The sequence below is a fragment of the Chelon labrosus genome (genome assembly GCF_963514085.1).
Source record: "Chelon labrosus genome assembly, chromosome: 6".
Classification (NCBI taxonomy): Eukaryota; Metazoa; Chordata; class Actinopteri; order Mugiliformes; family Mugilidae; genus Chelon; species Chelon labrosus.
Window position 1 is genome coordinate 22405444 of NC_140342.1, and position 27376 is coordinate 22432819.

The window sequence follows — 27376 nt, forward strand, 5'->3', positions numbered from 1 at the left end:
CAGGACGCTGGAAATCACTGTTAAGCCTTCTCGAGGTGTCGTGGGCCTAACTTAACGAAACATCGGTGAAGGGAGGTGCCCACTTGAAAACCCCAATGACATGCTGCATACTGCTGTTGTCTTCTTGTTACGTGGTAGCTATGGTTAGCTGCTGAGCGGGCCATACAAGCCAGCAGCGTTTAGTTAATGTTTTACAATGTCTGAACTATGCTGCTCAATGGGCTTACAAGCCAGCAGCTTTTACTTAGTTTATGTAGATTATAGGTTAATTGTCATATTATATGACCATAGGTTAGGTAGGGTCTCTTAGCTGAACAGGGCCTCTAAATGTGTTTTGCCTGGGATTTTGGCACAAGGGATTATAACATCTTATCCTGTGTATTACTGAATGCTATATCTAGCCTAGGCTAGTGACTGTTGCGAATAGTGCAGCTGACTACTAGGGAAAGACCTAGTGACAGCATGGAAAGACAGCTGACAGGAGGGAACAGTCCCCACCGGGGCTACAATGGGTTAGCTGCTCATTGTGGCAGTAGCCCAGGCTTTAATAAGCCATGGGCTACACCCTAACTTGCTACAAAGACGACTAATGATAAAATACCCCTAGAGTCAGCGAGAGCAGGGGCGGAAGATGACTCAGTTTGGACTGACACGGCTTTTGACCCAGGAATGAATTTGACACCGAGTAGGCAAGGCACGTTAATGGAAGCTACTAGTTCAGATGGAGATGGAAAGAAGCAGCAGGTTTGTGTGTGTGGCTGGCAAAAGATAACAACAGTAAAGGGCCTCAGAATCCACCAAGGGAGGAAAAAGTGCTTGGCAGAGGGAACACAGGGACCCCGCATTGATAGCTACTTCTTAAGAAGTGCATTAAGTCAGTCGGTTGAAGTCCAGCGACAGGAGTTAACCCACAGTTCGCAGGACATCAGTACCCCTAATGTTGAGGCAGGTACAAGCACTGAGGCAGACAGAGAGGCCAGCCAGCCAAAAAGGGAGAAAATTAGCGGTCAGAAAGCAAGGATCAAATGGCCAGGTGCATCAGATATTAGGCAGTGGGAGGACATCAATAGTGATTTGGTTAGTGTACTAGGTAGACTTAAAGGGACGGCAGAGAGTAAGTTGGAGAAAATGGGAGATATTATTTATGGTTATGGTAAGGAAAGATTTGGTGTGGTTGAGAAACAGAAGAAACAAGAGGGACAGGTGGTTAGATCGAGGCGTCAGCAAGAGATCGATAGGCTCGTACAGGAGAGGAGACTCCTTAAGAAGCAGTGGAGGAAAGCTACAGCTGAAGAGAAGGAAGGTATTGATTGTTTACAGGCAGATGTTAGGAAGCAATTGGCAGCGTTAAGAAGGGCGGAGAACATTAGGAAAAATAGGAAAAGGAAAGAGCGAGCTAGATTAGCATTTTATAAGGACCCATTTAGGTTTGTGAAGTCACTATTTAGTAAGGAAAAGAATGGTAGCCTCACGGTACCAAGAGAGAGGCTTGAGGAGTACTTGGAGGAGGTGCATAAAGATACGGACAGGTTTAGAAAGTTGGCACTACCCTCTGATATTCCACCTATTGGTGAAATAGTTAGCCAGTGTGATGACAGCCCACTAAGGTGGAAAGAGGTTCAAGAAGTGGTACGACGTGCAAGAGCCTCTTCAGCCCCGGGACCTAATGGGGTCCCCTACCGGCTGTATAAGAGTGCACCAGATGTGCTGAGGTTCCTGTGGAAATTGATGAAAGTAGTATGGAAGAAACAGGTTATTCCCAAGGCATGGCGCAGGGCAGGGGGGATTTTTATTCCCAAAGAGAGGGATTCATTGGAAATAAGCCAGTTTAGACCAATTAGTCTGCTTAATGTTGAGGGGAAGATTTTCTTCAGTGTTGTGGCACAGAGGTTGTCTAGTTACTTGGTTAAAAACAGACTAGTTGATACGTCGGTGCAAAAGGCTGGGATCCCAGGCTTCTCTGGATGCTTAGAGCACACCAGCATGATTTGGCACCAAATTCAGTTAGCAAAGCAAGAGAAGAGAGACCTGCATGTTGTATTCTTAGACCTGGCTAATGCTTTTGGGTCAGTGCCGCATAGTTTGTTATGGGAAGCATTTGACTTCTTTAGAGTTCCAGGCAGTATAAAAAACTTAGTCAAAGCCTACTTTTTAGACATTCAACTCTGCTTTACCACAGCAGAGTACTCTACAGCATGGCAGCAGCTGGAGGTAGGCATCATGGCAGGGTGTACAATCTCTCCACTAGCCTTTACAATGGCAATGGAGGTTATTATTAGGGCTTCCAAATGGGTGGTAGGTGGAGAAAGGCTGCAAGGAGGGCTTCGCCTCCCCCCAATCAGGGCCTACATGGACGACATGACGACAGCAACGTCAACCGCTCCTTGTACCAGAAGATTGCTGGATAAGCTAAATAGCAACCTGCAGTGGGCTAGGATGAAAGTGAAGCCTATTAAATCCAGGAGTATTTCTATTGTTAAAGGAAAGGTAGTAGATAAGAAGTTTGTTATAAATGATGAGGTAGTTCCCACAGTGCTGGAAAAGCCAGTGAAGAGCTTGGGAAGATGGTATGATGCAAGTCTTAGTGATAAGGCGCAGTTTGAAGGGTTGAGGCAGGAAATGATTCAAGGCATTTCAAGCATAGACCGGTCAGGGCTACCAGGGAAGTTAAAATTGTGGTGCTGGCAATTTGGTTTACTGCCTCGGCTAATGTGGCCGCTGACGGTGTATGAGGTTGCCCTTTCAAAGGTAGAAAAGTTAGAAAGAATGATTAATTCATTTATCAGAAAGTGGCTTGGTGTCCCACGCTGCTTAAGTGACACAGCCTTGTATGGGAAAGGCATTCTGGAGCTCCCAGTTACCAGCCTAACAGAGGAGTTTAAGTGTGCTAAAGTTAGACTGGAAATGACTCTTACTCAGTCAAAGGATCCAGTGGTTAGGAGTGTAGCGCCTACTATTAAGACAGGGAGGAAGTGGAAGGCAAAAGAGGCAGTACAGCAAGCACAGGCAGCTCTTAAACATAGAGATATCATAGGTCATGTACAGCAAGGGCGTGGAGGCCTAGGGCTGTGTGCAGGGAAACCTCTGTGGAGCAAGGCATCAGCAGTGGAAAGGAGAAAGATGGTAGTGGAAGAAGTACAGAAGCAGGAGGAAGCAGTTAGATGCTCGAAGGCAGTGTCGCAGGCTAAGCAGGGTCAGTGGGTGAACTGGGAGAGTGTGGAGAAAAGGAAGTTGAAGTGGAGAGAGCTTTGGAGCATGGAGGCTAGCAGAATTAGATTTATGTTAGGGGCTACTTATGATGTGCTGCCAACTCCCCAGAACCTAAACCAATGGGTAGGTGAGGATAATGCCTGTCCACTGTGCACTTGTGTCTGCACGCTTAGACATATTCTGACAGGTTGTAAGGTTAGTCTTTCCCAAGGACGTTATACCTGGCGTCACAACCAGGTACTGAAATGTTTAGCAGCTGAAATTGAGGAAAAACGGGTGAATTTAAATTCCATGGCCGTTAACAGAGAGAATAGATGTATTAAGTTTGTACGGGAGGGAGAAAAGGCTAGACCAGCAGGCATCAGGCATAACACGGGACAGCTAAGAGTAGGAGGAGCCTGGCAGATGAGAGCGGATTTAAATGGACAACTGGTTATTCCAGCTGAGATAGTTAGCACTCGACTACAGCCAGATCTGCTGTTGTGGTCTGAGCCAGAGAAAGTGGTTTATTTCATAGAGCTGACTGTCCCGTGGGAAGATAGAGTTGAGGAGGCTAATGAGCGAAAAAGAGCTAAGTATGCAGAGTTAGCAGCAGATGCAGAGCAGAATGGATGGAAGGCTTATGTCCGCCCGGTAGAAGTGGGTTGCCGTGGATTTGTGGCAAAGTCGGTGATTGCTCTGCTGAGCGAGCTGGGCATACGAGGAAGGAGCCAGAGGACTGCGGTTAGCAACATGTCCCGGGCAGCAGAGAGAGCGAGCGACTGGTTATGGGTGCGCAGAAAGCATGCTAGCTGGGGAACTAGCTAAGGTAAGGAAGGCCGCATGTAGGCCTCGATTTGTTTATTACGCGATTTGTTTGTTACGTGTTTTCGGCCCGCAGCAACGGGGCGAATCACGGTAGATTTGCTTGTTTGTTACGTGGTTCAGTCCGCATCAACGGGGCGAATCACGGTAGATTTGTTTGTTTGGCTCGTGGTTCAGTCCGCATCAACGGGGCGAATCACGGTAGATTTGTTTGTTTGGCTCGTGGTTCAGTCCGCATCAACGGGGCGAATCACGGTAGATTTGTTTGTTTGGCTCGTGGTTCAGTCCGCATCAACGGGGCGAATCACGGTAGATTTGTTTTTGTTACGTGTTTCAGTCCGCATCAACGGGGCGAATCACGGTAGATTTGTTTGTTTGTTACGTGGTTCAGTCCGCATCAACGGGGCGAATCATGGTAGATTTGTTTGTTTGGCTCGTGGTTCAGTCCGCATCAACGGGGCGAATCATGGTAGATTTGTTTTTGTTACGTGGTTATTAGTTACTATATTAGCTGTTGATAGACATCGAATGGTGAGGGAAACAGGGTTGTGCAGTGGCGGTGTGGAGGGGGGTGACTCCAGGACGCTGGAAATCACTGTTAAGCCTTCTCGAGGTGTCGTGGGCCTAACTTAACGAAACATCGGTGAAGGGAGGTGCCCACTTGAAAACCCCAATGACATGCTGCATACTGCTGTTGTCTTCTTGTTACGTGGTAGCTATGGTTAGCTGCTGAGCGGGCCATACAAGCCAGCAGCGTTTAGTTAATGTTTTACAATGTCTGAACTATGCTGCTCAATGGGCTTACAAGCCAGCAGCTTTTACTTAGTTTATGTAGATTATAGGTTAATTGTCATATTATATGACCATAGGTTAGGTAGGGTCTCTTAGCTGAACAGGGCCTCTAAATGTGTTTTGCCTGGGATTTTGGCACAAGGGATTATAACATCTTATCCTGTGTATTACTGAATCATAATAAAATGACATTCAGATGTAATACAATAATTGGACGGACATTAACAGACAAAAATAACAACTGACAGACAATTTTGAAGTTGAAATTCACTGGCTACTGTGTCTTCTAATCTGGCAGATCTGAAAGTCGGTTATCTGTTCAGGTCTCTGTATGTCTGGGAACAGCCTGAAACACAGAAAAGGACACGGCATTGTTACTCTTTAAATGAGAAACATAAAAATCTGAATGTATTGTTGGTTTTAACTAGGACTAGAATTATGACAAAGATTATGGTAAGTTGATTATTCACAAAAGAACAGACAATAAAACCAACAAATACATGACAGGACAGGATATGACAGAAAAAAATATTGTGAACATAATATTGTGATTTTAAAAAAAAACTTTCTTATAATTTCTGCTTTATTTATTGTTGGTATTTTACCTCCTCAAACCTCTAAAACTTATTTAGAAAAAATAAAATAAGTCCTCTCTCCAGTCCAGTCAGAAGACAGAAGATCTCTCGCTCTCTCTCTCTCTCTCTCTCTCTCGCTATACCGGTATATATTACTATTTTCTAATCTTTTATGAACAAAAGGATATGGGGTCCTGGATAGACTTTGCTTTTTTATTATGGGTCAAACTTTTGGAACCACAATACTAGGTCTTTAGCACTATACTTACGATTAAAGCTGAGTGTGTATGTAGGCCCTTAAGAAAAGGTAGAGTTCAACTGCCTCCACGGGAGAAGTAGGTGGGTGCAGATAGTTTTCTGACATTGCAAGGCAACAAATGTCAAAAACAGTCTCATCACATGGATGTGGACCTCTTGGCAGGCATTCCTATCTGCAAGCCTGTATCTGCTGATGGGATACTGAGCAACGTCCTGCAGCTCTTTCTAAAAGAAGAAAAGCAAACAAGGCAAAAAACAAAGAATACTTAGTCTAATATGAACAGTTGTTGTAACAATTGTTATAATTAGTTATTGACAGAATAAAAAAACAGTCTAGTCCAGTGGAGTTAACAATTAGACCTAAATCATTACTCATTTAAAGTGTTATCTTAATTCAACCAAAAGGGGAGGAAGACTTACCTCAATTATTTCCAAGCATGTGAACTGTATGAGATTTTTGTCAATGAAGTCCCCTGAGAAATGGTCATGGTCCTTTAAATCTTGAAAAACATTGATCCAGTATTGAGCATGGTGTTTTCGTAGAAATCCCCACCACTGTTCAATCCTTTGATTATGATTACTTGAGCCAGCAATGTAGCATCTCTCACTGAACTCGTCGTCATGGGTACCTCTTAAAAACATCTGCATCTGCTCCACTGAGCGGTTCTCAGTGCCCAGGTCTGCCCTGATTCGTGTGGGAGTGCCGCTCCTGTCTTGTACTTCATCAATGAAGTAACCAGAAATAACTCTGGGGTTGCTATTTGTGGTGTAAGCATGCAGCCAAATGACCATACACGAAAATCCATCAACGGCACCGTTGATACATATTCCATAAGGTTTCAGTTTGTCATACGAATCGACGTGCCATAAGAAGTTGGGGCCTGGGTTTGTATACAGGCGTCTTCTTAGACGGTTCCGTTGCCTTAGCTGTACTCCTTGAGGGTCTAGGATTTTTAACAGGTGCCGTACAGTTCTCTGAGTCACCACTAAACCAGATTGGATGCATTTCAAATGCATGAATTTGTATCCATGAAGCATCCCGTGTTGGTTCAACTGCTCCTGCAGGAAGAGAGCGACATCCAGCACGTCAGACTGGGCTTTCCGCCTGAACAGTCCTAAAGACTTGAGATGCCTGCGCAGTGTTGACATACTAATATTAATACCATCCTCATTTTTAAGAAACATTAATATTTCCCAGTGTCTCAAACCGAGGAGGAAGTAATAGCAGATTAGCTGTGATAGCGCCATCATTGCCAGTGAGAGAGAGGATTTACAGAGTTTCCTTTTTCTTTATCTTTTCTCGTAATTACGAGATCTTTTCTCATAATTACGAGATCCTGATCTCGTAATTATGAGATCTTTTCTCGTAATTACGAGATCTTTTCTCGTAATTTCGAGATCCTTATCTCGTAATTACGAGATCTTATCTCGTAATTACGAGATCAGGTGTCTGATTTTTTTATCCAGTGAATGCAATGCTCTTCCGTAAAAAGCAGTGCTACAGTAGAAAAAAAAAATCCACAGGTAACTTCAAGATTTCCACTAGAAGAGATTGAGCTCTATGTACATTTGATCAGTGTAGAACTGTTTATTCTTGTTTCCTGATCTTCTCCATGAGGTGGACACTGATGACGACAGACACCATGATGATCTGTCACACAGCGGTGAATTGTTTTCGTATTGTCTCGTGGTTTCCTGTTTTATTTTGAAAGTCTAACTCTCCTCTCATTTCAGGTCACTTGCCCTTCCTCTTGTGTCACCGGTCTGATTGTCTTCCCGATTGTTTCCACCTGTTCCCCATTACCCTCCTGTGTATATATGGTCTGCGTTTTCCCCTGTCTTGTGCCAGTGTGTCATGTATCGTGTCGTCGATTCTTTGTGCATACCAGCCTACGTACATCAAGTCATAGCTAAGTTTTTTTGTTCTTGATTATTCATAGTCTCGTTTTGCCTCCTTGGAGTGATTTTTTGTTTGATACTTTGTTTTGTTTTTTGATAGCTTATGTTCGTTAAGAATAAATTATCCTTTGCTTTTCGCTACCTCTGCGTCTGAGTCCTCCTCCTTAACCTGGCGTGTCAGTACACACTGGCCAGTATGGACCCAGCAGAGGCAGACTCCATGACGGCGGCTCTTTGGGCACAAGAAGACCGCATTTCTCGACAAGAGGAATTTCAGACTGCCATGGCGACTCAACTAGGCCTTCTCTCGTCGAGTCCAAGCTCTGCTCGACCGTTTTTCCAGAGAGACCGTAACCCCCTCAGCATCTGAACCACCTACAGCACCGGAATCTCCGGCCCCCGCCGCTGTTTCAGCCCAGACTGTGCCTGTTGTCGGTGGGGGTATTAGATTAGCCCCTCCGGAGCGTTACTCGGGAGAGGTAGGACACTGTAAGCCTTTTTTGATAGATTGCTCCATCCATTTTGAACACTCACCCCACGCCTTCCCCACCGATCGGTCTAAGATTGCCTTCATAATATCCCACCTGTCTGGTAGAGCTCGGGCCTGGGCCACAGCCGAATGGTCACGTAACTCACCACTATGCAGCTCTCTCTCAATATTCACAGACACACTACAGCAGATTTTTGACCCAGTCTCCACCGACCGTGAGAAGGCAAGAGAGCTCAATGGGATAAAGCAGGGCCACGACTCAGTCTGCGACTATGCCATCCGTTTCCGCACCTTGGCCGCGGAGAGTGGGTGGAATTCAACGTCCCTCTACGATGTCTTCCTCGAAGGGCTAGCTGCACCCATCCAACATTCGTTAATACCCCTTAATCTACCTCCCGATCTGGACTCCCTCATTGCTCTTGCCATTCGTACAGATAATAGAATCCGCGTACTCAAATTACACAGCAGTAAACTCCCGGCAGAACCTTCACCAGACTCATCAGTCCCCAGCCGCGTTCGCTCTAAGGAGGGCGAAGAGGAGCCCATGCAGGTGGGTAGGACCCGTTTGACACAGGAGGAGCGGCGGCGACGACAGCTGGAAGGTCGGTGCTTTTACTGCGGAGGGACCGGTCATCTCATCGTTTCCTGTCCTGCCAAGAAATCGACAGTGGTGAGCCAGTTCACGGCATCGGACTCAGCACCTCGTAACCTCACCTCGGTTAAGGTAACACACAACACTGTTTCTACCGAACTAAAAGCACTCATAGACTCGGGGGCAGATGAGAGTTTGATGGACTGGGGTCTAGCAGAGAGGTTGGGGCTCAAAGTTAAACAGCTGACTAAACCTATCAAGGCCAGCGCCTTGGATGGCAGTGAATTGTTCACCATTACAGACACCACTGAACCCCTCAATCTACATATTCACGGTCATCATGAGGAAATTAGTTTTTTTCTGTTCAAGTCACCGACACATACACTCATTCTGGGACACCCATGGCTGCTTCAACACAACCCCCATATCGACTGGTTAACGGGAAAGATCTTGGGGTGGGGAAAAGACTGTCTGGTTCGCTGTCTCACTACCCCACCTCAGGGGGAGCCAGTCACCAGGATTCATTATGTTTCTGCCATACCTGCTACAGAATCGGATTACCCGGACCTGAGCGCTGTTCCCTCCTGTTATCACCACCTCCGGGAAGTTTTCAACAAGACCAAGGCTACTTCACTCCCCCCACATCGACCTTATGACTGTGCCATAGACCTGATTCCCGGCTCCACAATACCAAAGTCACGCCTGTATTCTGTTTCTGGTCCTGAAAAAGCAACCATGAAAGAATATATTGAGACCTCTCTCAGAGCAGGGCTCATCCGTCCCTCATCGTCTCCAGCGGGTGCTGGGTTTTTCTTTGTAGATAAAAAAGACGGTTCTCTTAGACCATGTATTGACTACAGCCCCGTAAATGACATCACCATAAAAAATCGCTACCCTCTTCCCCTTATGACCTCGGTGTTCGACCAGCTGCAGCAGGTCAAAATCTTCACCAAACTAGATCTCCGCAACGCCTATCACCTGATCAGAATCCGGGAAGGGGACGAATGGAAGACTGGCTTCAATACACCAAGTGGTCATTATGAGTATTTAGTAATGCCATTCGGACTCACTAATGCCCCAGCAGTGTTTCAGGCTATGATCAACGACGTTTTGAGAGACTTCTTAGATCAATTTGTGTATGTGTATCTAGATGATATACTCATCTATTCTCATGACCTTGACTCGCACATCAAGCACGTTTCCCAAGTCCTGAAGAGACTGCTGGAAAATGGACTGTATGTCAAAGTCGAAGAGTGTTTTTCATGCTGACACCGTCTCCTTCCTGGGCTTCATCGTAGCCCCTGGAAGGGTGCAGATGGATCCAGCTAAAATATGCGCTGTAACTGAGTGGCCCACTCCTGATAACCGTAGAAAGGTTCAGCAGTTCCTTGGGTTTGCTAACTTTTACAGACGGTTTATCAGAGGTTTTAGCGCTATAGCAGCACCCCTCCATGCTCTTACCTCTCCCCAGGTGCGGTTTCACTGGTCGCCAGAGGCAGAGACGGCTTTCCAGACCCTCAAGCGCCGTTTCACCTCGGCTCCCATCCTCACCTTACCAGACCCCCAGCGGCAGTTTGTGGTGGAAGTCGATGCATCCAACGAGGGGATCGGGGCTATCCTGTCTCAGCGTTCAGAGCGGGATGGTAAGATGCACCCCTGTGCCTTCTTGTCTCGGCGGCTGTCCAAGGCTGAACGGAATTATGACGTCGGCAACCGTGAGCTGTTGGCGGTCAAGGTGGCGCTGGAGGAATGGCGGCACTGGCTGGAGGGAGCTCAACACCCGTTTATAGTTTGGACGGATCACAAGAACTTGGAGTACATCAGAAAGGCAAAAAGACTGAACTCACGCCAGGCCAGGTGGGCGCTGTTTTTTAACAGATTCTCTTTTGTTCTTTCTTACAGGCCGGGGTCTCGGAATGTCAAGCCAGACGCCCTGTCACGTCTTTACGACCCCGAGCCGATGGCCAAGGAACCAGAACCTATCCTTCCACTGACCTGTGTGGTTGGAGTGGTGACTTGGCCGATAGAAAAGAAGGTAAAGCAGGCTAATGGTGAGACTCCGCCACCTAGTGGGTGTCCTGAGAATCGATTGTTCATTCCCGTGGAGTTACGCCCACAGGTGATTCATTGGGCTCATACCTCGCTGCTTTCCTGCCATCCGGGAGTTCGGAGAACCATGTTCGCCATTTCCCGGAGATTCTGGTGGCCGTCCATGGAACCGGAGGTCCGGGAGTACGTAGAGGCTTGTTCGGTCTGTGCCAGGAACAAGACGTCCACCGGTGCACGCATGGGACTGCTGCAACCGCTTCATATTCCTTCCAGACCGTGGGCCGACATCTCCATGGACTTCGTCACAGGGCTCCCGATCTCTCAAGGTAACACCACAGTACTCACAGTAGTGGACAGGTTCTCTAAGATGGCAAGATTCATTGCTCTGCCGAAACTGCCTTCAGCCAAAGAAACAGCAGATATCATGATTAACCATATCTTCAGAGTTCATGGATTTCCCAAGGACATCATTTCCGATCGGGGGCCCCAGTTCGTGTCCCGGTTCTGGAAGGAGTTCTGTCACCTCATTGGAGCCAAGGCCAGCCTGACATCAGGATACCACCCAGAGGCCAACGGCCAGACCGAACGCCTAAACCAACAACTGGAAACCGGCCTCCGGTGTCTAGTGTCCCAGAATCCCTCGACATGGAGCAAACACCTGGTCTGGGTGGAATACGCACACAACTCCCTTCCCACTTCTGCCACAGGGTATTCACCGTTTAAATGTGTTTTTGGATACCAACCACCTGTCTTCGCAGAGAATGAGCCAGAAGTTTCCGTCCCCTCAGCCTATGCCATGATCCGCCGCTGCCGCCGTATCTGGGCAGCCGCCAGACAGGTGTTAATTCGCCAAGGAGACCGCGTTAAGAAGGCTGCGGACCGCAGGAGACGACCCGCGCCCGTCTACCAGCCTGGCCAGAAGGTATGGCTTTCAGCCAAGGATCTCCGCCTCAAAGTTCCATCCAAGAAGCTGGCTCCACGGTTCGTGGGTCCGTTTCCGATCACTAAGATCATCGGCCCTTCAGCGGTTCGCCTTCGCCTGCCCCGATCCCTTCGAGTCCATCCTACCTTTCACGTTAGCCAGGTAAAACCAGCCAAAGAGAGTCCCCTGGTCCCGACTGTCGCGCCTCCGCCACCACCTGAACTGGTAGACGGGGGTCTGGTATACAAGGTGAAACAGCTGTTGGCAGTACGCAACCGGGGCAGAGGGAAGCAGTATTTAGTGGACTGGGAAGGGTATGGTCCCGAAGAGAGACAATGGGTGCCGTCACGTTTTGTTATGAGTCCACAATTGATAAGGGATTTTCATAGGGATCAGCCTGGGCCGTCAGGAGTCGGCCCTAGACGGGGGGGTTCTGTCACACAGCAGTGAATTGTTTTCGTATTGTCTCGTGGTTTCCTGTTTTTATTTTGAAAGTCTAACTCTCCTCTCATTTCAGGTCACTTGCCCTTCCTCTTGTGTCACCGGTCTGATTGTCTTCCCGATTGTTTCCACCTGTTCCCCATTACCCTCCTGTGTATATATGGTCTGCGTTTTCCCCTGTCTTGTGCCAGTGTGTCACGTATCGTGTCGTCGATTCTTTGTGCATACCAGCCTACGTACATCAAGTCATAGCTAAGTTTTTTTTTTTTTTTTGTTCTTGATTATTCATAGTCTCGTTTTGCCTCCTTGGAGTGATTTTTTGTTTGATACTTTGTTTTGTTTTTTGATAGCTTATGTTCGTTAAGAATAAATTATCCTTTGCTTTTCGCTACCTCTGCGTCTGAGTCCTCCTCTTTAACCTGGCGTGTCATGATCAGACCAACAGAGAACACGACTGTCTTCACCAGACAGATGGAGACACCATCAGAGAGACCTGCAAACATGATAAAAGTGTCAGAGCAAAACCACAACAGGTTCAGCTACATTAACCTTTATGTTATTATTTGCTAAATGCCTCATCTAAATTCTAAAACTTCAATATTAAGTTTCGATTTCGGTGCTGGTTTGATAACCATGACAAGCTCCCGCTAGCCTCCCATTAACCTTGCTAACACACCGGAGCTATGGTGGAAGACTACATGTAAATAATCAATTCACTTAGGCTACTGAATAAAGTGAAGGAAACATTTCTGGGATGTTCTGTTAGGAGTTGCAGCAAAGCAGCCAGGTATTATTTGTATTTAAAATAGACCAAAACCTCAAACACAGCCGAGAAGTTGTCATTAACTCAGGTGAGGATCAGGGTTTTGAGCAAACAAGGTCCGTCGCTTTTTAGGGTCCCCTGGAAACATTTCCATTGTGTGAGTTTGCAGTGCATTACTGTATTTGCAGCACGTTGTAAGTCTATTTGCACGTGTTTTCTCCAGTTGCAGTGCGTTGAGCTCTCGGCCACTGTCGTCTTTGAGTCCTATGTGTTGAGGGGAGTGTCCTCTGTGAATCATCCCACAGATACTTGATCAGTTTGGGATCTAGTGAATTTGGAGGCCAGTACTGTAAGTATTATTATGTATGTTAAAGTTCATCAATGATAGACCTTTTATCCAGCTAGTTTGAGCAATGACCTCCAAAATCCTTAATCCACACAAGGAATGAATTTAACTTCTTTTCTTCTTGCCCACCAGAAGACATCTGCTACACCACCCAGATAGCAAGCCTAGTCGGCTGAATGCCGGCAGTGTCAGCCGAGGTCTGTGTCGGCTGAACCACAGCAAACACAGTCGGCCCGATCTTGGCTGAGTGCTGCCACTGTCGGCAGAGTTCCATATGACTGAGGCACTGTCCCCCGTTGAATGGGCCGACACTGACATGCAGTAGTTGGGCTGACTACTTTGTTTCTTTACTTGGCCCGATTATGGTTTGATGGGCTACTGCCAGTGTTCAAAACAAGTTCGGCAGACAGATCTCATACAGTGTGTGGCCTGATACTTCAAGAACGGACATTGATCAGTATCGTGGCAAAAATGAAATATGAAGCTGTAGGCGGACACTAAACGTATATGGCCCAATTCTGCAAAGTGACTGTCGGCCCATTATGTGGAAGAGAGGTAGAGCAACGTTTATCAGCAGATCCAATATGCGACTTCATCAGCTAATATGTTTTTTTCCCAGAACACACTCCATTAATTAATGTTAGGCTATGTCAAAGGCTTACAAATCGCCAGGGGGATTTATTTCTGTAGACAGTTGACGAACAACAAACAAAATAGCGCAACAAGTCCTCCAACTTATACAACCACAGTGGTCGTTTGTACATGCTCTGGAAAACGACCCACTGGGTCGTTTTCTTTTCTTGCACTAGCGCTCCTACCGGTAACAGGAGAGTATTGCGGATTGCGGGGATTAATCCACTACATCGGTATGTCATAGTTGGACGAATTAAGGTAAGTACAGCAAATGTGTTTAATTAACATTTGAGAACAATATAACATGTTGTCAGTTCGTTTTAATGTTGATTTGCCTTCTAGTATACTATCTAGAATTACTACAGGGGATAATTAACGTTATAAGAGCTAACGTTAAATTAAAACAACTAGCCAAAAGTTATTTTTTTGAAAAGTAAGCTAGCTAGCTAGCATGATAACAGCTATGTAAATATGACTTTTAGAAGACGTCAGGACATGCACAGGTGAATATCATGTTTGTAACCATGTTGCTAAAGCTAAATAAAGTTGTTTAAAAAGTGAAAACCTGGAATGGAAAAGGACAGACAGATAAGACGATTCCCATTCTGGGGTATGTGTGCCTCCAGGGGTACGCAAAGTGACGTAGGCTGTATGCGAAAGAGTTGATACTGAACTCAGCCTGATTACATTATGAAACTGAAAAAAATGGATAACGGGTTGTTTTCCCATTTTCTGATTCTTCACCTAAATGAAAAATCAAAAGACTGTTTTTCATGTGAGTCAATTATGTTCATAGCTGGATTGTAGGACAACTGTCTTTGAAGCTATGTATCAGTTTGCTGCTAATGTAGCTAGCGCTAGGTCACCTAAATAAGAAAGACACAGATTCCCTGAAATGTCTGTGATTGGTGGGCAGGTGCAAATCTCCTGATGATAGCTATACTCGCTACAGTTATTTTTCCCCCCAGACACAAACGAATCTCGTTCGTGATTGGGTCTTTAAATTATGTCGTCAACAATTCTGATAACTTTCTGTCATTTGAGCTGTCAAGTCATCAGTCTGAGGTAAACTAGGGCGCCCGGCTAACCGCCAAAAATGGATAAATGGCTAAAACGGATAAATTGCCCTTCCAGAGACTCCTCACTACCACCAGTCAGCCCATATGTTATGCATGCTAAATGTGGGTGGTGGGGGTGGAGGCAGGCTCACAGACATTTCTTTTTCTAGCTGCTACAAGTGTGTGAGAGTAGGCGGTACATGGCTGGAGGTCAAATGCCTGAAGGGGTACGGGCTGTGTGTGATGGTTGTGTTTCTGTGGTTTCTGTGTTTGCGTTTTGAGTTTCATTTATGTTTCTTGTCTTCCTGTTTCCTGTTTTATTTTGTTGAGTTTTTGATTTGCTGTTTTACTCCCTGTGTTTCTGTGTTGATTGTGTAATTGGTTTCACCTTGTCGCTTGATTTGCTTCACCTGTGTCTCGTCACCCCTCTGTTCCTCGTGTGTGCATATATAGCCCTGCCTGCCCCTTTGTTCCTTGTCGCGTCATTTTCCATGTTTTTTTTTTTTTTTTTTTGGGGCTCTTCTGTGTTTTTGCCTCCCTGATGTGTTTCTAGTGTTTTTTGCTACTCCTGTGTGTGTCTCTAGTGCTCCCTGTTTTTTGTCTCGGGTCTCATGTCACCTTTTTTGTTTTTTGTTTGCTGGAGTTCCTGCTTTTTCTGCAGTGCTTTTTGTTTCCTTTTGTGTAAATAAAATCAGTTTTTGCTCACTCCTGCCTCGTCACACTTCGTCCTGCACTTGGGTTCTACCTTCCCGGGATAAACCTTGACACTGTGAAAAGTTTGGGAACCACTGTGCTACAACGTATGCCCTGGAATGATGGACAAACTTTCGACAGACATCTTCTCAGAAACTATAGTTCTCAGAAAAAATTGTGTCTGCACAGGACACTAAATGCTAAAAATAAAAATTATATATATATAAATAAAATTTAAAAACAATACTAAAAGGGCACTGATAACATGCCTGCTGTACACCCTACACAAGCATTAGCATATTTCTCCGGTGTTGTAGTTTTTGTGAAGTTTTAAAATTACTTACTCAGGTTTTAGCTCAGAATTTTGCACCAAAGAGAAGAGGCCACATGAAGATGTGAGAACTCAACTCAACTCAGCTTTATTTATAAAGCACTTTAAAAACAACCACAGCTGAAACAAAGTGCTGTACATTGGAGAACGGAAGAACAAACTGCAATAACATTATGTGCAACATGGGAACTTCAGACATGTCATCCTCTGTGTTTTTAATCATACATGTGCTACTTTCTATATAAGTGAAACACAGGTTAGTTGCTAAACAAATGAGTAAATGCAGGCCTGTATTGTAAAACTTAACCTTTGTATGGTGTTCGGGTCTGTGGGACCCATTTTCATTTTTTATCAAAAGAAAAATAATACAATTAATTATTTTTTTCAAACTCAGAATCACTGGCCTTGGCTCATTTTCTGTGGATAACAGATATCAGAAATTTTTTTTAATGACCCCACACTGTACAACCCCCTACACGTTTATATTCCTCAAAGGATGTTCGGGGCTAATAAAAGTGTGGAAATTGTAGGTCCTTTGTAACTTTAAGTTCTGTCTCCTGTCTGGGCCTGTTGTTAGTGTGTGTATGTGTGTGGGTCACGTGTGTGTGTGCATGCGCGTGTGTGTGTGTGTGAGCGCGAGCTTTGTGTTTCTGCTGTTCCCGCATATGGTTGCAGCATTGTTGCAAAATTCAAGCACTGACACCTGTTTGCTCCCACGTTCACGCACATTTTACTATCTATCTTTATTTGCTCGTACTGTATCCCAGCTTCAAATTGGAGGCATGACACTGATCATCAAGATGGCCAAAAGATTCTCTGCTCACAGGACCTTGCAACTGATTTTTGGAAGAGAGAGAAACTTTTTATGATGATGTAGAGGAAGAGGTTTCTGAATGTGAGCATCACATTCTGTAAAGTCAAAGTCTGACAGTGACTTTGAAGAAGACGATGAGATTGAGCATCGGCTACTTCCAAAATGAAGACAAACCATAGGGCCAGCCTGTCAGCAGCCAGGACCGGCCCATCAACAGCCAACCCCAGGACCAGGACAAGACCATCAGTAACTAGCAAGTGAAGAAATATGGATGTCAGAAAATGGTGAAATTGAATGGTCTTCTTGCCCAAGAAAGAAGCCACTACGCATTGTGATAAGGATGCAACCAGAGAAATCTACAGAATCCCTGTGGGATGCAAAAACTTGTGCAAGAAGTACATTTGTATCACACACACAGTAAAACTCTGCCCCTCATGTGTTGCATAGGCAGATATAAAAGGGCACTGTGTTCAATGTGGTTGATGTGTTGTATAGACTGACAAGGTTACTGTATGTGTTGTGTAAACTGACCTAAATAGATTAAATTTCTACTGAAGTTCAAATAAATAAAAAGGAATAGTTATGAAAAACCTTGCTTCAGTTGAATACTAGTTGGCTTTACCCACTCACATCTTCATTTTAACAGATTTTCTTTTTTTTATTACATTTTATTAAACAAACCAAAAATGAGTAGCACTTTAATTCATAAATGTAATCTAACATAAGAATAATAAGAATAAGAAAACCTTTAATAGTCCCACAATGGGGAAATTGCAGTTTGCAACAGCATACAGAAATGACAGAGATAGAACAGATAATAGACATATTGCACATATTAGGAGTGCTCGCCATGGAGCCTAACAGCAGCAGGAAGGAAAGACCTTCTGTATCTTTCCTTCGCACATCGAGGGTGAAGCAGTCTGCCACTGAAGCTGCTCCTCAGTCCCATCAGGTCACCATGGAGGGGGGGCCAGACTCATCGTCCAGCATGGAGAACAGTTCAGCCAGAACTCCCCCATCACCCACCTCCCCCACCGAGTCCAAAGGGCAGCCCAGGACAGAGCTGGACTTCCTGATGATCTTTTCCAGCTTCTTCCTTTCCCTCTCTGCGATGCCACTGCTCCAGACCATTCCACATAGGATGGCCGACGCCACCACAGAGCCTGCAGAGTGCGGCCAGTTCGAACGTTTTATATAGCAGCGATCTCACATTGCCCATGGTTACGGAGAAAACAGCGCTGAAAAGTGAAGCGTCTCTTCTCTTCTCGATGTAGTTTTCCTGCTCGGGATCCATGGCGGGTCCCACGAAGCATCTCCGGAGGGATATCATGTCCGTCCCGAGGGAAAACCACAGCGCCACGCAGGGCGATCAGCCGCTCCCTCCTGTAACCAATGCGCACGCTGGCCGCTTCTCGCATAGTTACGCCGCCGGCTTCCTGCATAGTAACGGTCTGGATGTTGTTAAAAATATTTGGCCATGGCGAAACTCCCAATAAAAAACAAAACTAAAAAAGTGCAATGCTGTCTGAAAAAAACATATACAAAAGTAATGTCCACAAAAAGGGAAGCAAAAAGTGAATTAAATTCGGAAAAAAGAGAGATAGAGTAAGAGCTGTTGCAAGCAGCTGCCAGCTTCAACCGGCGCCGCAAAAAAAATAAAATAAATGTTCTTAGATGTTGGTGTTTATTGTTGTTGTGGATATCACGGTTCAACTGGAGCCACACAAACCACCAGGAAACAGAGGTTGCTTTTCTTTTAGTTTATTTGTCTCAAACTTTAGTGCTGATGCTACCAAGTGCCATGGTTCTAAAAGAAAGGAAAGGGCAATGTAAATCATGCCTGATAAATGCAACAATATACTAGCAAATAAAATACAATTAATATTCTAAATCAAAAATACTTAAGGAATCATCCATAAAGTAAATCAAACCAAAAGTTCCACTCTAAACTTGGTCATGTTATAAAATAATGCATTGAAACATGTTAAGATACTTACAATGAAGCGAGTCAAAACACACATGGCAAACTCTGTTGCGCACCTACACATGCGGAGTCTGGAGACAAAGGGAGAAAAAGAAGGAAGGCCTCATCCACTTCTATATTTATAAAGTGGGAGAATCAGTGGGAGGCACCCACATCTCCATCCTACCTGGCTCTCCTCCAGACAGGAGAACTGAGATTGCAGTTGGTAACAGCCGCCCCTGGATTTGTGCAGCAAATACGTTTATTTACTTTAATCTGTGATCTCAGGAAGTGGGAATAATCTGGCAACAGGTCGTACATATTCTCGTCCCTGGATACTGACCTTAGCACTACGCACCTTTCCATCCTTCCCTGGGTATACTTCGGTTATCATTCCAATAGGCCATGAAGCTCGAGGATACTGGGAGTCAACAATCATCACAACCTGACCTGAATCCAAGTTTTCCATGTCAGATTTCCATTTTTGCATGGTTTGAAGAGTTATCTGACTGTGACGCCATGTCCTTCTGCCAAGGAGTTCACTTGAGCAGTAGTTGGCCTGAGGAAGTGAGGAGTCAAGCCGCCCCATCAGCAACATACACTATATTACCAAAAGTATTCGCTCACCTGCCTTTACTCATTCTATGAACTGAAGTGCCATCCCATTCCTAACTCATAGAATTCAATATGATGTCGGTCCACCTTTTGCAGCTATTACAGCTTCAACTCTTCTGGGAAGACTGTCCACAAGGTTGAGGAGAGTGTTTATAGGAATTTTTGACCATTCTTCCAAAAGCGCATTGGTGAGGTCACACACTGATGTTGGTCGAGAAGGCCTGGCTCTCAGTCTCCGCTCTAATTCATCCCAAAGGTGTTCTATCGGGTTCAGGTCAGGACTCTGTGCAGGCCAGTCAAGTTCATCCACACCAGACTCTGTCATCCACGTCTTTATGGACCTTGCTTTGTGCACTGGTGCACAGTCATGTTGGAAGAGGAAGGGGCCCGCTCCAAACTGTTCCCACAAGGTTGGGAGCATGGAATTGTCCAAAATGTTTTGGTATCCTGAAGCATTCAATGTTCCTTTCACTGGAACTAAGGGGCCAAGCCCAGCTCCTGAAAAACAACCCCATACCATAATTCCTCCTCCACCAAATTTCACAGTTGGCACAATGCAATCTGAAATGTACCGTTCTCCTGGCAACCTCCAAACCCAGACTCGTCCATCAGATTGCCAGATGGAAAAGCGTGATTCATCACTCCAGAGAACGCGTCTCCACTGCTCTAGAGGCCAGTGGCGGCGTGCTTTACACCATTGCATCCGACGCCTTGCATTGCACTTGGTGATGTGTGGCTTGGCTGCAGCTGCTCGGCCATGGAAACCCATTCCATGAAGCTCTCTGCGTACTGTACTTGGGCTAATCTGAAGGTCACATGAAGTTTGTAGCTCTGTAGCAATTGACTGTGCAGAAAGTCGGCGACCTCTTTGCACTATGCGCTTCAGCATCCGCTGACCCCTCTCCGTCACTTTACGTGGCCTACCACTTCGTGGCTGAGTTGCTGTTTTTCCCAAACGCTTCCATTTTGTTATAATAGAGCTGACAGTTGACTGTGGAATATTTAGGAGCGAGGAAATTTCACGACTGGATTTGTTGCACAAGTGGCATCCTATGACAGTTCCACGCTGGAATTCACTGAGCTCCTGAGAGCGGCCCATTCTTTCACAAATGTCTTGTTTCACAGTCTGCATGCCTGAGTGCTTGAATTTATACACCTGGGGCCAGGCCAAGTGATTAGAACACCTGATTCTGATCATTTGAATGGGTGAGCGAATACTTTTGGTAATATAGTGTATTTGGTGTTACGGGATCTGGATCGGCAAGGTCCGAAGAGACATATCCAAGGGGCTTTGAATTAAGGATGCCTTCAACTTCAACCAGTACTGTGTGCAAGACTGTGTCTGTTGTTGTTTGTTTTCCCAATGCAACATAAAGGGCCATTTTAACTGATTTTATTTCATGTTCCCAGCAGATGGAGGATTGAACCGAAATCTCACCTGTGTATGGGCTAATTTCTGCTTCAAGTCCAATGCCATAGCCTGGAAAGCGTTTTTTTTTAGCTCTCCTGCTGTGAAATTTGTTCCACAATCAGAGAGAAGTTCAAAGGGTTTTCCTCTGCGTGAGACAAATCTTCTGAAGGCCATCATCAAGCAGTTCAAGATGTACACAGCGTGTTGTTAAGCATTTAAAGAGTATGCCCCATCATTTCTCTGTGCGGCGACCAATTTTCGCTGTGAAAGGTCCAAAACAGTCCATGCCTGTGGACCAGAATAGGGGCTTTGACAATCGAAGACGAGCTGGAGGAAGGTCTGCCATTTTGGGTTTAGTCCTGGTTTAGTCCTGCACTTCTGACAGTCGTTGATGCTCGCGAATGGCTTGACGACCACGCAGAATCCAGTACCTCCGTCTTATTTTTCCCAGGACGTGCTCAGGGCCTGGGTGGAGTAGTTTCTCATCATAATGCTTGATAATAAGTCTGGTTACATAATGTCCTAGATCCAATACCATTGGATGAATGATGTCATAGTCGAGGGTCTCTGGTTTTTGAAGTCAGCCTCCCACTCGGATCAAGTTCAGGGTCATATTCAGGAGACAGGGGAAGTATTTGCTATTCCTGGGAATAGATTTTTCACCTTTAAAGGCATTTATCTCCTCAGGGAAACACTCTGATTGAGCTCTTTGCAGAAGGTGCTTCTCTGAGTCTATGTGGCATTGGGCTATGTTTGAACTGTAATCCGCCACCCCATAAATCATAGTCTTTGTTTCCTTTATTAAGTCATCCCAGTTGCTGTACTTCTTCAGATCAGGAAGGTTTAAGCCATTTGACATCACTGTTCCACAGAACATCGACTTCTTGATTTTCTCAACTGGTTCTGGTTCAGCTGGTACAAGTGGATTGATCGACCAGCAGTTAGCATTTAAGAGGAGCTCAAGGAGTGTTTTGCCCTGTTGTGCCCTGTGCCCTGTATCAGCTGGGTTATTTGAGTGGACTACCTCCAGCTCCTTATGTCAGTCAGAGTCTGAATCTCAGCTATTCTGGTTCCAACAAACACCTTGTAACGGCAGGAGTCAGAGGTCAACCACGACAAGACTGTTGTCGAAGCAGTCCATAATGTCACAGACCGTTGGGGAATAGTGAGCTCAGAACTGAGAAGATGAGACAGCTGATCACCTGCTAAAGCTGCACACAGCTCAAGACGAGGGATAGAAATCTGGCGTTTAGGAGCTATACGAGACCTGGCCATAATGAAGCTGACATGGATGTTTTCAACTTTGTCCTTAAGCCATAGGTAAGCGACTGCACCATAGACACGATCTGAAGGGTCGCAGAACACATGCATGTGGGATTCTGATGTGGCTAAGTTCGAGCAGGTGGGTAGATAACAGCAAGCGATGTGAATGTCAGGGAGATTTTGCAGTTCCAGCTCCCATGCTTGCCATTGCTTCAACAAGCTATCTGTTTTAATGATGTTATCCCATCCTCTTTCCTGTTTCCATAGGTCTTGTACCAGGATCTTTGCTCTGGTTGTAAAGGGAGGCAGATAGCCCAGAGGATCATATTGACTTGCCAGCACCCTGTATATGTTCCTCATTGTAGGTTGATGGCAGATGATAGATTTAGTTTTGTAGCTCAGTATGTCTGTCAGACAATTCCATTGGAGACCTAATGTCAGTTCTTTAGGGTCTCCATTCCCTGAGAGCCTCACTTGTCTTGGACTTTGCATCTGGTGGAAAGTGGTGTATGACAGCTGCATCAATACTAGCCCATTGTCTAATGTCAAAGCCACCCTTAGCCAGCAGAGGTCACATCTTGTCAATGAGTGACTTGGCTTTGTGAGAAGATGGAAAACTTTGGAGGCAGTTATCAACGTAAAAACTTTGTTTGACAGATTGAAGAACCTCCTCATTTCCATCACAATGATCTTGGACATGTTTGTTGACTGCATAGATGGCGCAGCATGGGCTACAGGTTGTTCCAAAAGGCAAGACTTGCCATTCATACACACTCAGCTCTTGCTCCAGCTGCATCCCTCTCCATATAAAACGCAGTAAAGACTTGTCTTCATTCAGAAGGTGCACCTGATGGAACATATCTTTAATATCTCCACAGATTGCAATGGGATGTTGGCAGAATCTGAGGAGAACCCCAAGCAGAGAAGGGCCAAGTGTTGGACCAGGCAGAAGACATCTGTTCAGATTTTGTCCCATATACTCAAAGGAGCAGTCAAATACAACTCTGTGCTTGTTGTTGTATTCAACGATATGATGTGGGGAAATACCGGGTGAAAACATCACAGTGGCCGATTTAGTTATATGGAGATCACGGAGAATGGTTAAGTGAATCTCTACAAACGTTACATGGCCTTTTCAAAGTGCATTTGTCCATTTTATGTGTTGTCCCACATTTAGTGCATTTCCCTTTCTCACTGATCCATTTCTCATTTCTCGTTTCAGGGGCAGTAAGGTTTAGGTTTAATAGTAGGATTAGCATTTAACTTCTCCTCGAAGTGTGCTCTCAATGTGCCATTTTCATCAAAGGTTGACAAGTAGACAGAGGAGACTCGTTGGAGGGCTGACGTTTTCCAGTTTGCTGTCTTTCTTGTCTATGAAATTCCACGGCCTTCTCTGATATGCGTTTGGCTCTTGATTTCAACTGTAGCCAGGTCGAAAGGTCAAGGAGGGAATAAGTTTTGGTTGCCTGTCCAGTTAGAATGCCTCGGTTAATGCAGTGTTCAACAAATCCATCTCTGTACTGTACAGTTTACTGAGAAGTGTATCCACATGAGAGCCACATTTTAATTCAGACCCCGTAGGGCCCTCTGATTAGGGGCTTGGTCTAAGCTTAAAGTTAGAGGTGCATGGTGGTTAGAGAGAGATGGTAGTATGGCATCAGCAGGCAGAGGGAGAATGTATGACTGGACAGTAGAGGTGGTAGCCTGGATGGAGGGTAGGGTTTGCGGTAATGGCTGAGGCATGGGATGAATCTAAGGGGCACTGGGATAGGCAATTTATGAAAGTGGGGGAGTTACAGTTTTTGCCAGTTGCTTGAACACTATAGACACTTGCTTAAACCAAAGTAACATAACTTGAAGTTGTTGTTACTATACCTTAAACAAAGTGTAACCATACCTTAAACAAAAGCGCTGCTTTGCACTTTAGTTGAAATTCTGTAACACACTTGCTCCTTTCTGCAAGACACTTGCTCCTGTACACTACACACTGGTCGAAGAGACCATGCAAGGACCATTATTTTGGATGACATAAGAGCAACTTTGGTGGACCATGTCATAAACCATGGCCTGACTATGAGGGAAGCTGGGCAGAGAGTCCACCCTAATCTAAGCCGTTTCACAGTTTCATCTATAATAAGGACATTGGAAAACAGGTATGTCTTCAACTCTCTACTCTACTCAGACTGTATCTAGAGTATTTACAGTACTGTACCATAACGCGTTACCGTATCACATGTACTGTACTGCAGGGTGGCTAATGCTCCTTTTTGAACAAAAGCGGTAGTTTTGTGAAACATACCGTGATCATGTGTTGAGATGTTTCAGTACTGTGTGTGGTAAATATAGTAAAGAACAGTATATTCAGTACTGTAAAAAAAAAAAAGAAGCAAACAATAACAATTTGTGGTTGCATTTTTCTACAGAATGGCTAGAAGACCTAATGGGGTGGACGCCAACAGACAGCAGGATCCATAAGCCCATTTGTGCAGAATTGTGTTTTTCTGTGTTTACAGTAGTGTATTATGTGTTTTATTTTTGTTTTATTTTTGCTTTAACTGAATTTACTGTACTGTAAAATACACTACTGTAATGTAATGATTTTGAGTATTTCAATTTTTGGTTGTTGTGAAAACTTTCCATCTGTGGGACTGAATAAAAATGGTGAAAACAAAAGACTGCTGTGTTTTATATAAAGCAGACTAGTGTGTTGCTGCTGATCTGACAGTGTATTCATATGATGCAAGTGGGTATCATTTTGTCATCAGAGTGACATTTTGACAAAGGATTGTTTGGTTTTGATAGCAGAGTTTCAATTTGACATAGTTGTGAATGGTTTATTTCCCAGTGTTGTGTCTTATTTGCTTGTGTGAAGAGTTTTGAAACACTGAGCCAAGTTTTGCAAAACGTGTTCAAGCAACGGACAAAAACTGTAACTCCTCCAGCTCATCTCCTCTTCTTTTCCTCAAGGAGTCTGACTTGGAGATCACTCAAGACAGAGGTATTACTGCCTCTAGAAAGCCTACTTATTTGAAAGGTTAAAGGAATCCAAAATCAGTCCAAAATCAGCTTCCAGTCTTGGAAGCTGATTTTGGACCGGTCTTCTTGCTACAAGCACCACTGCGTGTACTGTGGGATTGTGTAGATGTTCTTAGCTGCGGTGCATGAATTCCATAGTAGTCAGGGGGTCGCCTCTGCCTTGTGGGTCCCCTTTGGCTAAAGGGGCCACATGACCAGATGTCCCTCCTTGAAGCCATGGATGCTGGCTGCAGGTACATCACAGTTGATGATTGCCAAGGATGGATCCGACATACCAAGCGGTTTCATCCCAGGTGCATCCCCTTGGATAATATCAGATGCGATGTTGATGACAACATGTGGCCTAACCCTGAAGATCACAGAGATTAGTTACAGTAATTTTGTGCTTTTTCTAGTTCCCCCCCTTTTTATCTGGGTGAGAGTGCTCTCTGTGTTTCATGGATATTTTGTTCACTGTAAGCAATACTGTAATTTTTTTTTTTGTTCTATCATACTGTAAACAGTATTTCTACTGTACCTCCTGTAGTAAACGGTAAAGGGAAAAAAAAAATGATTTGCTTTTTACTGGAATGCCTTTGAATGTGAACAATACATGTGGACATACAGTTCCCAACCAAGAAATTTAGTGTAAAAACGGTGGATTGCATGTTTCGCATGCAAATATCTGTAAAACTGAAACATAAAAGTCTATGCAGTTTTTGTAATGTCAACAATAACAAGTATTTTGAAACCTGGTGTACTTTGATTGACTGCATGTACCCTGCAAAGTGAAAACAAGTGTTATTCTTTGACAGAATAATTTCATTTTGAGTCGTATTTCCAGTGTTTTGGTAAAGTTAGTGTGTGCAGAGAAAGATGTGTTTTTGAAATGAAGAGTTAGTATATATTTAACAAAATGTGTTTTTGAGAAGAAAATTATCCATTTGGCCAATTGTGTTTTGTAGGTGTGAGTCTGTGTTAAGAGCTTAGAAAAAATATCTGAAGTATGGGTAAGCGCTTGTTAGCGACTGAAAAAAACTGTAATGTATATGTGAAAAAAAAACAAATGCATGAATCTTTTCAAAGATGGTCAGAATGATTGAGTTTTCCGTGATCAGGTTGCACAGCCAAAGAAGCGAGGTGAGACTGTGAAGTTTAGCCAGCATGCTGTGGTGTCAACCTTTGAGGGACGACCCTGTCTGATGATCCGGGTGGCCAACATGAGTCTTTTGCTTGGGTGCCAGGTAAGTTGTATGGAGATGGAGATAAACAAGAAGTATTAAATTCAGTCCTATGTCTAACAAATTGACAGCGAAGTTAATCTTTAAACTGTGAACCCGTTAAGTTAAAAACAACTTCTCCTCAGGTGACTGGAAAACTGCTCCAGACGTCTCTGACCAAGGAAGGTGAGACGGTTCGTCTGGATCAGAGAAACGTGCCCTTTCAAGTGGACACTGCCAGCGACAGCCCCTTCCTCATCCTGCCCCTCACCTTCTACCACGTCATAGATGACAACAGCACCTTGCGAGCCTGGGCAGCAAAAGGTATGTTTGGTGTGGTAACTTGTGTGGGTCTGTAGTGGAACATCCTTTGGAAACTACCATGGTTTCAAAACCCAGTTATTTTCATCCTCTCTAACGTGTCATACATACCACTGTGGACACAAATGTTTTCCATTCTTGTTTCTTAAAATGTGGTCTATGGCCAGAGTCTGTTGTGTTTCTCTCTAAGCCATGGCAACAGTTTGTGTTTCTGTTCATTTTGAGGAGAGACTATAAGCTGTTATTTGAACAATTACTGTGTCACAGTCATTTCTATGGTGGTAGGATTTTGGTCCTGTTTGACTCAGATATTGACCATACTTTGTTCAGACAAGAGTGTTTCAATCAAACATCTGCCTTGAGTCAGATTAACACTGCAGGATTCTCACTTACAGACTTAAATAAATGCAATGCAAGGTTTAACTGTATTAATATGATCAAGTGCAATTCTAATGAAACACCCCAATTTCCACATTCAAGAGGTATCATATAGTGATTAATAGTTGTATAATGATGACAGCTAATGATACAGGAATATCGTATATTCAAATGAAATGTTTACAAACCTCATTTTTAGTGTATTTCTAAAGAACAAAATAATGCACTTTAAGCCGATAAGAACGTACTTTGTGATACTGCAGAGTTTAAAAATATCCCCATGTTAACCTTCCAACAATAGATATAACAAGAACTGCAGAACCACTGTCGTTCCTCTTTTTGTGCTTTGCTTCACTCTTGCTCTGAGAAAAGAGTCCTTGTGATGGCCCTCTCAGGCCACGTTTACACGTACGAAAACGATCTTTTCCCTCTCCGTTGTCGATGGCATCGTTTCAAGAAATATCCGCGTCCACACAGATCCGTTTCAGCACGACCGAAAACGCTACTTCATATTCCAGGC

General features: G+C 44.6%; 1 pseudogene across 1 annotated transcript in view; it reads left to right on the forward strand.

Annotated features, from left to right (window-relative positions):
* The window catches only part of LOC311489375 (ATP-sensitive inward rectifier potassium channel 10-like), a 120995-nt pseudogene extending 94419 nt beyond the window's left edge, over positions 1–26576 (forward strand). The window contains exons 4-5 of the transcript in view: positions 26056–26181; positions 26304–26576. The product of the transcript in view is annotated as an ATP-sensitive inward rectifier potassium channel 10-like (transcript). The remainder of the gene's footprint in view (positions 1–26055; positions 26182–26303) is intronic.
* Positions 26577–27376: the final 800 nt, after the last annotated feature.